Raw genomic sequence first — 12,897 nt, 5'->3', positions numbered from 1 at the left:
GGCTGAGCATGGTGAACAGAACTCTGAGGAATTAATTCCAATGCTGTAGGCTGCTGATGGTGCCTTGGGGCTCTCTTCTCAAAGCAAAGTCTTTCACCATTGCAATTTTGAGCCTGCGAAGTGTGGTCCTGCTGGTTCTTGTGATGCCCTCAGGCCATCTTTCCTGTTCTGTTCCAAAGTGCTTGGATTTTTACTGCTAATCTTTACAGCAACTAAACTCCCCTCTGCACCATCTTTGCAGGCAAAATTCAAAAATTTTTAAATCATTCAGCTCAGCCATTTGCTCTTGATTCTCAAGGTAGAGCTGGCTAGAAGCTCCCAACAGTAGCCATGCCACTGCCTCAACAATAGACTGCCTGGAAGTTTCTCCTTCCAGATTAGTCAGCTGCCCTTAGTCGCAGCCTCCTACAGTGTCTCAGGACATGAGCAAAATGTAGACAAATTTTCTGCCAGAGCATAGCACACATGATCTGAAGTCCAATGGAGTCTTTGTTCCCGAGTGAAACCTCCTGAGCCCGATCTTTAGCATCTATATTTTTATCAGCATTCTGATCTTTTGATAAGAATCTACCATAAAACTCGTCTTACAGCATTTTAGCACTACTTCTTCACCTGGTATCTTCAAACCTTTCCAAACTCCTCCCACAAACCAGTACCAAATGCCTCTGAACCACATGGTCAAATAGTGTCACAGCAGTGACCCCACTTTTCTGGTACCAAAATCTGTCTTAGTTACTTTCATGTTAGTGAGACTCAATACCTGATACCCACAACTCTAAGGAAAGAGGTTTCTTTTGGCTCAGAGTTGAAGGGGTTTCAGTCAGTTGGCTGGCAGGAATGACAAAAGAGAAACAGCTTTTGGCATGGCAGCAGAGAGCAGGGAGGCAAGATCAATGAAAGAAAGAGTCAAAACAGGAGAACCCAAGGCAAGGCTTTATTGAGGGGGAAAGAGCAGCTGGACTGCCTCAAGCAATAGTGAGAGGGCAAACCCTGTTGGGGTGAGGTTTATAGGGTTTGGAAGAAAAAGCATCATGTATAAGCGGGTGATAGGTTGATGCAAGCAACGAGGGTGGAGCTGATTGGCAGGTCTGAATTTAGAGGCGGGAAAAGTTTCTGGTGTAAGGAGGCGGGGTGGGTAAGTTTCGGTTTTTTCCGGTTGGGAGTTAGTTTCGATTTCCCAACCTGACTCATTTCCCATGTGAGGGGCCATTTTGAGTAAATAGGACCGCTGGAGCCATTTTCTTGGCAGGGGAGGCGAGGGGGAACAGGTAGATCCTTCCAGGCCATAGTCTTAGTCTTAATGACCCATCTCTTCTAACATGATCCCACCTCCTAGCAGCAAGTCAGCTGTAAGTTCCCATAATCCAATTGCCTCCCAAAGAGGCCCAGCCATTAGCGCATGAGGTTTTGGGGATGACATCTAGATATAAAACATAACAATTACCTTCTCATTGAGGAGACATTATACCCATCCCCTGCAATATAAAAGGAGGTGCATGGTTTTAGCTCATAATTGGCCAGGTCCAAGGCAAGGTGGTATGGTGGAAGGGTGTGGATAAATGCTGCTCATGTCATGGTGGCCAGAAAGCAGTGAAGAGAGGAACCAGGAAAGGACATATATCCTTCCAGGTCACACTCCCAATGACCCATCTTTTCTGATTGTGCCCATCTCCTAACATACCATTTGGCTACAAACATATCAACAGACTCTCCACCAATGAGTGTAGCATTCTCATGATCCAATCAGCTCCCCCAAATCCTGCCTAAAATTACCGGCGGCTTTAGGGGGACATCTCGATATAAACCACAATAGCTACACGTAGTGTAGAATTAGAGGAGAAGATTGACAGGCTAATAAATAATGATGTCATTGTCTTTGATACTTCACTGGACCATTGCCAAGAGCTAAGGAAGTATAAATAGTATCAGGAAAGAATTCACGGAACAGGCTGTGTGTCAAATAGGTGACCTAGGAGCCCATCACTCTGCATTTGTCAATACACCTGCATGTGTGTTCGACATGTGCCTGAAGGAAGGATCAGGAGTTATGAGGGAGAGGGAGTCCAGCCCCCATAGAGCCCCAGTCTTGGGAGGAGGCCAAAAGCTAGGGTAGAATCATCAAATTCTGGCACAATGTCTGTGCAGTATGCTACGGTGCTATAGTAGAGTCCTGAAGAGCAGTTTATTCCATCAAGGCCAGGGAAGTGGGAGAGGAAGATTTCAGATTCTGAGCAGCACCAAGACAGTGAGGCAGGGAATGTGTAGGGCTGTAGGGGAGATCAAACTGGGAGTCCACTCTCTTTGAAGACTCTGTTTGACTCTTCAAAACATGGAACTGAAGTTGTGGCCTACCTCTCATAAATGTACAGTGGATGCCTGACCGCAGTGAGACCCTCTCAGAAAACATGCTGCCCTCCACAAACAACAGGAAACCACTAAAGGGTCATGCTGCCCTTAGTAAACAGAACAGATGGCCCTAAAGAAAGTTTAGGACAGAACATACAATCTCCCTGGCACTGAGATGACTGGTATTATCTGACACCTGCACTGACCATGCTGGGAACTTTGACCCCAAGTGTTCCAGCCCAGATTCCTTAAGATTACAACTCCCACCTCCAAACTCTATAAAAACTTAAATTCTCCTCTGGGCAGCTGCTGACATCTTTCTCGATCTCAGCCTGTCTATATCCCAACAGCATAAATCAGCCTCTTGCTCACATAAAGCCTGTGTCCTGGTGGTCTCTCATGTGCTGTTTATACCACCCTTTTTTAGAAGAAACGATCTTTAACTTTCCCATTCAAATAGGCACCTACTCTCTATTAATCCTATCACCTTCTTTTTGATTTCCTGAGTAGCACACTATCTCACATCTTTTTTCCCCACTTTCCCCTCTTTCCTCACTAGAAAATAAACTCTATGTGAACAGGGATCTCATCTATCATCTTCAGGGTTGTATTCCCAATGAGGAGACATTCAGCATGCTTAATTTGAAGGAACTGTGTATGACACATGATGATGGACAGAAACAGGTGCTTGAGAATTCCTAAATTACAGTCTGGTATGCAAGAGAGACACCAAGATATCTAAGGCAGAGGCTGGCTGACACCAGCCGAGTTGCCTACAAGGTCCAGGTAATTTCACAAGAAGTCAGCAGCTTTCGCATGAGTACCCAGAGAGCCAGCACTGAATGGCAGAACCTCGATGGCCAGAGACATCAGTGTCTGGATGAGTCTCCTCTCCAAGCCTGTTTCCTCATTCAGATACTGAGACGATAACGATATCACTTGTATTCATTAGCTTTGTGTCATTGTGACCAAAATAAACTGCTCACAGGAAGAAAGATATATCTAGCTCACAGTTTCAGAGGTTTTAGTCCACGGTTGGCTAGCTCCAAGGTGGACATATCATGGTGGGAGGGTGTGCCAGAAAAAGCTGCTCATCTTATGGAATACAAGAAACAGAGAAAAAGAGAAAAAGAGAAAGAGGTGGACAGAAAGGGGTTGGGATAAGAAATACCCTCAAAGAACTGTTCAAACAGCTCCTTGTTTCCTTCAACAAAGCCTCCCTCCTAATAGCACATTCAGCAAAGAGCTAATGAATGGATTAATTCATTGAGGAGGTTAGTGCCCTCAGGATCCACTCACCTCTTTAGGCCTCACCTCTCAACAATGCTGTATTGGGATTCAGGCCTCAGAGTATGAGTTTTTCAGAGGCATGTCATATTTAAAGCAGGACACCAGCCTCATCTGTTTTTCTTCAGGATTTAATAGTTCTGAATGTGAAAGTGTTTTGGGCACAAATGTTAGTTATTGTTTTAAGAATAATTTTATACCCACACATTCTGTTTTGTGCTATAAAGCTGAGTAGGAAGAAGAATTTCCCAGGAGATTAGAAAATAGGTTTTAAAAAATTGTTTATGCAATCCCAGCATTTGAGAGGTCCAACTGGGAGGATCTCCAGGAGTTGGAGATCAATCTGGACTACGCAGTGAATGTGTTTAAGGTCAGCCTGAATTACAGAGCGAGAGCCTGTCTAAAAAGAAAAAAGAAGAGAAAAGAAAAGAAAAAAATTTAAAGGGTCAATACAAATTGTATAAATTCATGATGTACAAGATAATGTTTTGATAAATATATAAATTGTGAAATGATTTAACATATTGCTAACATATTCATCTCACCTATGTAGCATTGTGTGTGTGTGTGTAAGAACATTTAAAAATCCAGTCTTTAGTAATTTTGAAGTATATGACATAGTATTACCAATGACAGTGACCATGCTGTGCAGTGGGTCTCCAGAACTTATTCTTCCTGTCTAGGTGAAACTTTGTACTCTTTGATCAATGATGTCCCACACCCTTCACCCCCTTTTAGCACTTGGCAACCACCCCTCTACTCTGCTTCAATAAGTGAGATGTATATGGATTCCACACATTCATGAGATTGGGCAATATTTGTCTTTCTCTGCCTGGCTCATTTCACTTAACATAATGACCTCCAGGTTCATCCATATTGTTAGAAATGGCAAAAATGCCTTATTTTTAAATGATGAATGTTATTCATATATGTGCTGTCTGGCTGGGTTCGAGTTTGGAGTTAGGAAACAGGTGACATGTCTACGGTATGGGGAAACTTCTTTAGTTTCCAAGGGGGCTTCCACAGTGGGCCCAGAGGATATGCAGGTGGTAGTAACAGCATCTGTTGCTTCTCCGTTGGTCTTCGGGTACGTGTCATGTCAGGAAATATGAATCCCATGTCTTTATTCCTCACCCTCATTCCACAAATACATTGCCTCTCCTTGCGGGAGGTTGAAACATCCTCACTCCGTGGAAGACAAGTTTGGCTGGGCCACTTGCTTTGGCCAATGGGGTGGAAATAGAAGCCTCATGTGTCCCTGCCACTGTGTGGTCCCAGAATGAACATGATGCACAGCTGACCCACAATGGATGTGGGAACGGGAAACCATTGGAGTCCTTTGTTCCTCCTTTGACATTCTTTAGCCAAAGCTGTCTGATAGGAGTAATTTATTTGAGTAATGATTGGGAAGAAGAAATTGGATATGGCTCAGCTCAGCTCCTTCTTGGCCCCTTCTTCAAATCTGCTTAGACAGAGGGGGGCGGGAGGGAAAGGGAAGGGAACATAAAAAGAAAAAAGATGGGTTATGTACCTGAACCAACTCCCCACAGTGAATACAATCATTATGTACTGCATTCATGTACTAAAATATAGTAACAGTTGATAGAAATCTGCTTGAGTTATTTCAGAGGGGGACTCTTGTTATCTTTTTGTCATGCTGTAAAGGACCTGCCTCTGTTGGGTACAGCTCACAGTTTTCTGATTGTGCCAGTGGTTCAGTGGTGGTTAGGTCTGTCAAATTCAGGATTGGAGATTCATAGCTCTGCCATTTGGCTGCACAGCTAGATTTAGCTGAATACTTAAACCTCATGCTTATCAGTAATAAATCAAACATTTTGACTTTTCTCTTTCCATCTTCTGTGCTTATCTCTAAATTGGTTCCTGACTTGATGGGAGAAGAGAGATATGTACGGATCCCTTTCAAACCTCAAAAACCGTTCTGTACCTTCAGTATCACAGCTTCTAATCAAAGCAGTCAGACTTGTGATTCTCCGTCTCTGACATTTTACATATTGACTTTTGAGGTAGAACAATATTTAGATAATTATTAATCAAGGTAAGTGATGTAAACTGCTCTAAAGCAAAACAACAAAAGCCAGACCTCAGTGGTTTTAACAAAACAACGTTTGTTTCTGGCTCATATCACTGTCTGAAGTTTGTGAAGCAGGGTCTTACGCAGCTCCTCTCCTGGTGATAACTTGGAGGCCTGGCTTCCCTTCCTCTTGTGTTCCTCCTGTCTTCTGCTCAGGGCTCCACAGCTGCAACAGAAGGAAGAGTGAGGGACACAGGATCAACAGGAATGTGTTTAGGGACCAGGCTTAGGAGTGGCTTCTATCACTTTCACCCACGTCCCACTGGCCCAAGGGTTGTCCCCACCCTGACTTCAGGTGAGGATGGCAACTGTCTCCCCGTGTTCACAGGAGGAGGAGAGAGTACCGAGAAACCTTAACTTACATTCTCTCTCACCACAATCTCCCGGATACCTTCTGTTGTTTTCCCCTTCCCTCCTTTCAGGGACACAAGTGTTACAATGGGAATGCACAGAGGAACAAGAGACAGGATTCAGCTTTGGAATTTCAAAATAGACTTTTGCAGTGTAGGACTTGAGAGAAAAGTCTGTGTTTCAAAAGCCTGGTCTTTTTTACTCCAAAAGTATAAACCCTGCATGAATCTGGATACGATGTCTATGAAGTTCAAAAGAACCAAGATCAGCTGGACCAGTCTGGTGCCTCCACCCAGACAGGCAAATCTAACAAAGAGCTGAGGGGATAGGAGGAGGCTGGAGATGAAAAGAACAGAGACAGCACCTGGTGTGAAACTCTGAAGGACCCCATCTCCTGCCATCTGCTAAAGGGATCGGGGGAGGAGAGATGGAGATGCAGATCCAGGTCCTTGTGATACCTGGGAGGGGAGGAGATCTGAGGCCTTGGAGGTGGCAGCACTTTGCAGGGCTTCCCTTCCAGCAAGTGCTTTAGGAGTAGAGATGCCTCTGTGTCTTTTCTGCAGGGGCTGAAGTCAGCAACTTGGAGAGTCCTGAGGCCTCAGAGCTATGTGGGAGCAGTCATGGTTTTTCTATGGCCTTGACCAAGGCTATCTGCATGGATCAAGGACTAAGCATCAGATAGGACAGCTCAGTGCAGGCTGAGCTGGGATTGATACTAACAGCCAGAGAGAGACCCAGAGGATGACCTGGGAGCAGGTGCTAGGGCCAAAGGAAGACCCAATGCCTTGACACAACAGAATCAAGACACTTAACTTCTGTACCTGCCCCAACTAAAACACCAAAGACAGAGTGCAGCACTGAAAGGGGCACTGGACTTGGAGTAAGGAGACAGGAAATCACTAACCATCCTGTATGACCCTGAGCTGCTTGTTTCATCTCTCTGCTTCTCAGTTTTCTCATCTGTAAAATGAGATGTAATACTATCGACTTCATGGGTGTGCTGTGGGAATTAAATGCAAAAATACCACCTAGTTAGGGGATAGTACCCATTAAGGGCTCAGCAAATATCTAAAGCCTGTCCTACCCTTCTTTCCTGAGGTCAGTGCCAGTATTGAAACACCATAATTTTTTTTCCAGGAAGGATGGGTATGCAAGGCTATGTTTAGCAACGCCTGGAAAGTAAAATAAAATAAAGCCTTCCTTGGCTCTGTGAGGAAGTAATAAAAACCTAGGACAAGGCACAAAGCAGACAATGAAAACACGACTTAAGAGCAGGGTAGGGGACAGAACAGGGGTAGGGTGAGGGCGGTGGCTGCCCTAAATGAAAAACAACTCAGTACCCTGCTATCATCCTTCATCAAACTACAGAAATAGAAACAGAAAAGAGACAAACACATTATGTGAAGGGCGAAAGGGTTGGCAAGGTCCTGGCCTGTAGGAAAAACCCAGGCTCAATAATGCCATGAGAAGAGGGAGGTAGGGTACGAGGCCAGAGTCAATGGCAGGGCTTGTGTCCAAATGGCTGGTTTTGCAGTCCTAATGAAGCTTAAACATCACATGGTCTTTTTTTTTTTTTCTGACCTGTTTCTCATTAGACTCTATCTTCTCTCAGATAAGCCAGCCATATGGCATTGCTTCTACTTTCTCTGGCTGATGACTTATCAAAGGTATTCTCCACCTTTCTCTTTTGGGAAAAGAAAGCTTTGGCGCAGAAAACAGTCTTTTCTATTTATATCTACTTGTCTCTCTCTCTGATTAGAAATGATCAATTTTGGAGACAGACTTGGGTTCTGTTTATTCTCTTTGTTTAGAGGAGTGTAAGTTAAGACAGGATGTTAGCATTATCTGCTCTGCTCTGAGTCTTTTTACCTCTTCTTGGGGAGAAGAGGATCATAGGCCTGGCTCAGTGTTTTTAGTATCTTTACATTGTGGGAATCACCAAATTGTGGCAAGCTCTATTCTAGGTGCTATAAACACAGACAACAAAGGGGTTAAGACAGTCTTCATGTTCTCAAAGATCTTGTAAAAAAAGTGACTTTTATCAACAGCTTTTTGATAACCAATTTTGGGTTAACTGATTAGAATTTGAACAGGTGTTTTTGGAGATCTATTATTGTCCATGGGCCTTACAATAGTTTTATGGCTAGGTGCTCTGGCTCCTACTTCCAGCTACCTAGACCATTTACCTGTCTCAGCCTCTGTTCATTTGAAGATCACAGCTACTGGGCTCCAAGCCCAGTGTTATTTCCTTAGCAGAGTTTTCCCCTAATTGTGGCCAAGTAGGCAGTTCTGAATTCCTCTCAAGGAAAGGATGACATGAGAATGTGCTCCCATTTTATCAGAAAATATACTGTGGGAAACTCTTCTTCATTTTTATTTTATTTTTTTGGTACCTGGGATCGAACTCGGATCCTTGCGCTTGCAAGGCAGGCAGTGGAACCCCTGAGCTAAATCTCCAGCCCTCTTCTTCATTTTTAAAGAGCCAGGTGGAATGTTACATTCTGGGGAAAACCTGTTCTGTCTGCCCCAGGCAGTGGGAGTAACATCTTTCTCTAAACCCCTATGGGTTGTGCACATAAAATAATCATATTGGTGAGGATAATAGCTGTAATAGTAGTAAGGAAAGGTTTATGTTACCACTTACTCAATGTGTCTATGTACCAGGTGTCAGGCTAAGTACTTTATATGCATTATTTAATGCTCAAAAGAACCCGAGGGGAGACACCCTGTTATCCTGTTTATAGATTGTATTGGTTAGGAGTTGAGTTTGGCTGCATGGTGAAACCTGTCCCCAGTGGCTTAAGCAAATCAAAACTTATTTTTCTCAATAACAGTAAACTAGAGATGGACAGGCTTGGTAGAAAGGGTGGCTTCTTATAACCATTCTTACCGCATAGCTTTGCTGTGGGGGAGATAAGGTGTCTGTTTTTTCTAATCTGTGTTATAGGTAAGAGAAAGGGTAAAGGGCAAAGGGCACAGTTTGAAGGGCAAGAAGCCCTTTCATTTCGTAGTTTTGTCTTGGTTGCAAAGGAAAGCCATCTCCTATCTATATCTTGAGGGCTACAACTGTGTTATGTGGCCATACATCTGTCAAGGAGCTTTTTTCTCTTTATTTTTTTCAAAGGTGGGCAGATCTTGGCCCTGAACAAAATTGGGGTTTCACTGGTAAAGAGAAAGAGAGTCAACACTGGGTTGGCAACCACCAATGCCTATGGCACAAATGAAGAAACCAGACCTAAGAGATGCAAAGGTTCTTGCTCAGCGTCAGAAATGTGGCAAAGTCAGGCTTAAACCCATGTCTACCTGATACTAGTTCATGTTCTTGACTATTTTGAGAGATGAACTTTTTATCATGAGGCATTGTAATTTGTGTATGTATATGCATGCATGCATGCGTGTTTATAACTGGGGTTTGAATCCAGAACCTAACGCACAATAGGAAAATGCTCTACCACTAGCCACATTCCTGAACCCCTCAATTGTCATTATTATTTATTCATCTTTTCCTCCCTAGATTACAAGATGTTTAGTATCAGGAATAAATTTTATTCACATTGGCTTTCCAGACGCTTGCCTATAGCTTGTTAAATAGATAAACAAATTTTAGGATTACAGTAGTTTTCAAGCTGAAGTATCTTTCTGGAAAAATATTCTTTGATGTTCTTTTCTTCTGTAATATTTCATAACTACCTATTCCCAAACAAGTAGCTGCAAATGCATATAAAAGAAATGATCTTGGTCTTTGTGTTGCCATGGGTACATTTAGCCTCTCCTACTATTCATAGGCTTCTAGTCTTCTCTCTTTCCCTAGATGCTTAATGCTTGTTTACAGGGCACAGTCCAATTTCTCTTGTTCTGCTGGGTCATTCAAACATTCCCATACTGCATCTCTCTATTTCTTAGGGACTTGATTGTTACCTGAATGATAATAATTTGAGTCACAGGCAGCTCTAAATCCCAAATCTCATTTTTTGTTTGGGCATTTGCAGTCTGGAAGGACCTAACATTCAGATTTTGGTATTTTGGCAAAGCAGGTAGTAGAATTCTTAAGATAATCCATTCAGTAAATTTTTCAGAAAACCAATTGCTGACAGTCTAGGTTTTAAAAAAAAGCACATTGTTTCTTTCATAGGCCACTATGATTTCCACTTTGTCTCCTTCAAAGTCCTAATGCTTAGTTGGACAGGGTCAGGTTGTAGGGCACTGCCAACTGTAAACTGCTGAGGAGGTTGGAGCTAATCAGACTCAAAAATGAACTCTCAGACACTCAGACTCCACCTTGGTGGTGCAAATAGCAATATAGAGTTTCCTGGGTTTCTCTTTCTCTATGGGCCTTTGGCCAGTAGCTTACTATCACTAAACAAATTAGAAAATGAATAAATATTACTAATTAAGTGGTTATTAAATATTAGCCACTATACCAAGTGATTTATGTTGTCTCACACTGGTCACACCAAAAAGTCTTGGGGAGCTTTCACTTACCGAATGTTTACTACAGGCCAGTGGTGATGAACCTACAGAGAGCATGCCACAGTGGGTTGTTTGTATCATTGAAACCTCTGAAAGGCTTGCAAACACTCTATAGCCCATTCTGACTCCACCCCCACCCCATCCCCAGTACTGGAGATTGAACCTAGGTTTTTGTATTGAGCTACATCCCCAGTACTGGAGATTGAACCTAGGTTTTTGTATTGAGCTACATCCCCAGCCCTTTTTTATTTTGAGATAGGGTCTGGCTAAATTCCTAAGTTGCGCAGCCTGGGCTTGAACTTGAAACCCTCTTGTCTCACCCTCCTGGGCATGTGCCACCACACCAGGCTCAAAGTTCCCAATGTGTAATAATTCACTGATACTTGCAGTAATCCTTTCAGGAAGGTGCTATTATTATCTTAATTTTCCGGTGAAGAAACTGAGGGATGGAGAGATTAAATAGTTTCCATAAGGACTGGCTTGTAAGTGGCAGAGCTAAATAAATTAAGTAATACAATATACTTATTAGGAAAACCCAGCTGCAAGGCAGGTTTTCCAGTTCTCCCTTCCAACTATTCTAAAGGCCCTCAAAAACCTTCTGTAAAGGAACTCTGCGGCAGTACTGGCGCAACATTACCTGGGCACTAGGTAGTAAAACCTGGCTTGCCATCTGGGATGCCCTGACTCAGAAGTCAGGATATTTATTATTGTATTGTTCCAGCCCTCGCAGGCTAAACTCACGTTCAAAGGCCAAGCACAGCTTGGTTGCAAATGAGCTCAGAAATCCACCTAACCCCAGGTTTCTCAATTTCTGCACTATTGACATTGTGGACTCCATAACTCATTTTTATTTTTTAATTTAATTTTTTATTTTTTGTACCAGGCATTGAACTCGGGACCTTGAGCTTGCGAGGCAGGCAGCGGAACCACTGAGCTAAATTTCCGGCCCTCCATAACTCTTTCCTGCTGGGACAGTCCTGTGCACCACAGGACGTTGAGCAACATTCCTATCCTTTATTCACCAAATGTAATGCCTCTAGTTATAGCAGTGTAAAAGTAAAAAAATCTTGAGATACTGACAATTATTAGGGTGACGATGGAAAGGCGTAAGTCCACCCCTGATTGAGAATCCCGGATTCAACCATCTCCTCATTCTATACACGTTGGAGCTGGAGTCCAAAGAAATAAAGTACCTTTTTTAAAGCAGTTAGCAAGGCCAAGACTAGAATCCAGATCATTCACGCAGCACCATTTTCCCCTATAATGTACAGGGCACAATATGACACCCAGAGGCAGATCTAGCCTGGCAGGCATGATGATCCATTGCACATATCTAACTACATGAAGCAGATAAGCAATAAAGTGCTACTAAGCAGCAAAGGGTAGAGAAGGAGTATGAGGTCTGTGTCCTGAGATCTGGACTGGCCACATTTTTTGCTGCAGAATTTAACCAAGCTTCAAGTTCATCAATGGAACTGATATTGCGGTCTCTACCCATATCACCAATTTTGTCACGGATCTGGAAAGCACTGTGCAAACGGGAAAGCTTTTATTAACATCAGGTATTACTAAGGTCATCAGGGATGTGAGAATTATGATTAGAGTAAAAGCTCTCAAACCTGGTTTTAAGGGGTGGCTTCATTCCCTGACTTCTCACTTGAGATCTCTGTTTTTGCGCGGGAAAGCTAGCAGAGTCACTCGCCCCCGCAAAGTACTCTGTTCTCCCCAGGAAACCAAGTGGCCAGACAGACTAGCGAACCGAGCGCAACTTCGGGCAAGTCATACCGCAGGCTGGACCAAATCCCGCTCTTAGGGCCCCTCCAGCTTCGCCCGCCTTAGGCTGCAACCCGGCCCTAAGGGAAACGGACCCCGCCCGCTACACTCAGGCTGGCATTCCAGCCTCCCAGCCCCAGCCCGGGACGATCCCGGGGCCAGTACCGTAGATTCCCGAGCTCCCGCGATCTCTTCCCGGCTTCCCTCGGGCGGCCGGCGCGGAGATTGCCGAGGGGCACTGGCCCCTCCAGCTTCGCCCGCCTTAGGCTGCAACCCGGCCCTAAGGGAAACGGACCCCGCCCGCTACACTCAGGCTGGCATTCCAGCCTCCCAGCCCCAGCCCGGGACGATCCCGGGGCCAGTACCGTAGATTCCCGAGCTCCCGCGATCTCTTCCCGGCTTCCCTCGGGCGGCCGGCGCGGAGATTGCCGAGGGGCACTGGGGCCGCCCCCTCCGCAGCTCGGCCGCCACAGCTCCCTTCACTACAGCCTCCAGCTCCCGCGCGGGCCGGACTCCTACATCCCGGTCCCTCCCTCCCTCTTTCTCTCCGCCTTCCCGGTGCTGCCACAGTGGCGGGG

The 12,897-nt window shown here is 44.4% G+C and overlaps 1 long non-coding RNA gene across 2 annotated transcripts; it reads right to left on the bottom strand.

Moving 5' to 3' along the window:
* Positions 1-3,837: 3,837 nt before the first annotated feature.
* On the bottom strand, positions 3,838-12,562 carry LOC104871355. 2 transcript variants are annotated; one of them, XR_002025807.2, is made up of 3 exons: positions 12,485-12,562; positions 5,735-5,891; positions 3,838-5,095 (listed from the first exon to the last, which is right to left on the bottom strand). It is a non-coding gene; the product is annotated as an uncharacterized LOC104871355 (long non-coding RNA). The 2 variants fall into 2 exon arrangements; XR_004518152.1 differs by having other exon boundaries at positions 5,809-5,891.
* Positions 12,563-12,897: the final 335 nt, after the last annotated feature.

This window comes from Fukomys damarensis, unplaced genomic scaffold (genome assembly GCF_012274545.1).
Source record: "Fukomys damarensis isolate Sample0158 unplaced genomic scaffold, DMR_v1.0_HiC HiC_scaffold_19, whole genome shotgun sequence".
NCBI lineage: Eukaryota > Metazoa > Chordata > Mammalia > Rodentia > Bathyergidae > Fukomys > Fukomys damarensis.
The sequence above is the reverse complement of the archived record's forward strand: the minus strand, read 5'-3'. Positions and strand labels throughout refer to the sequence as shown.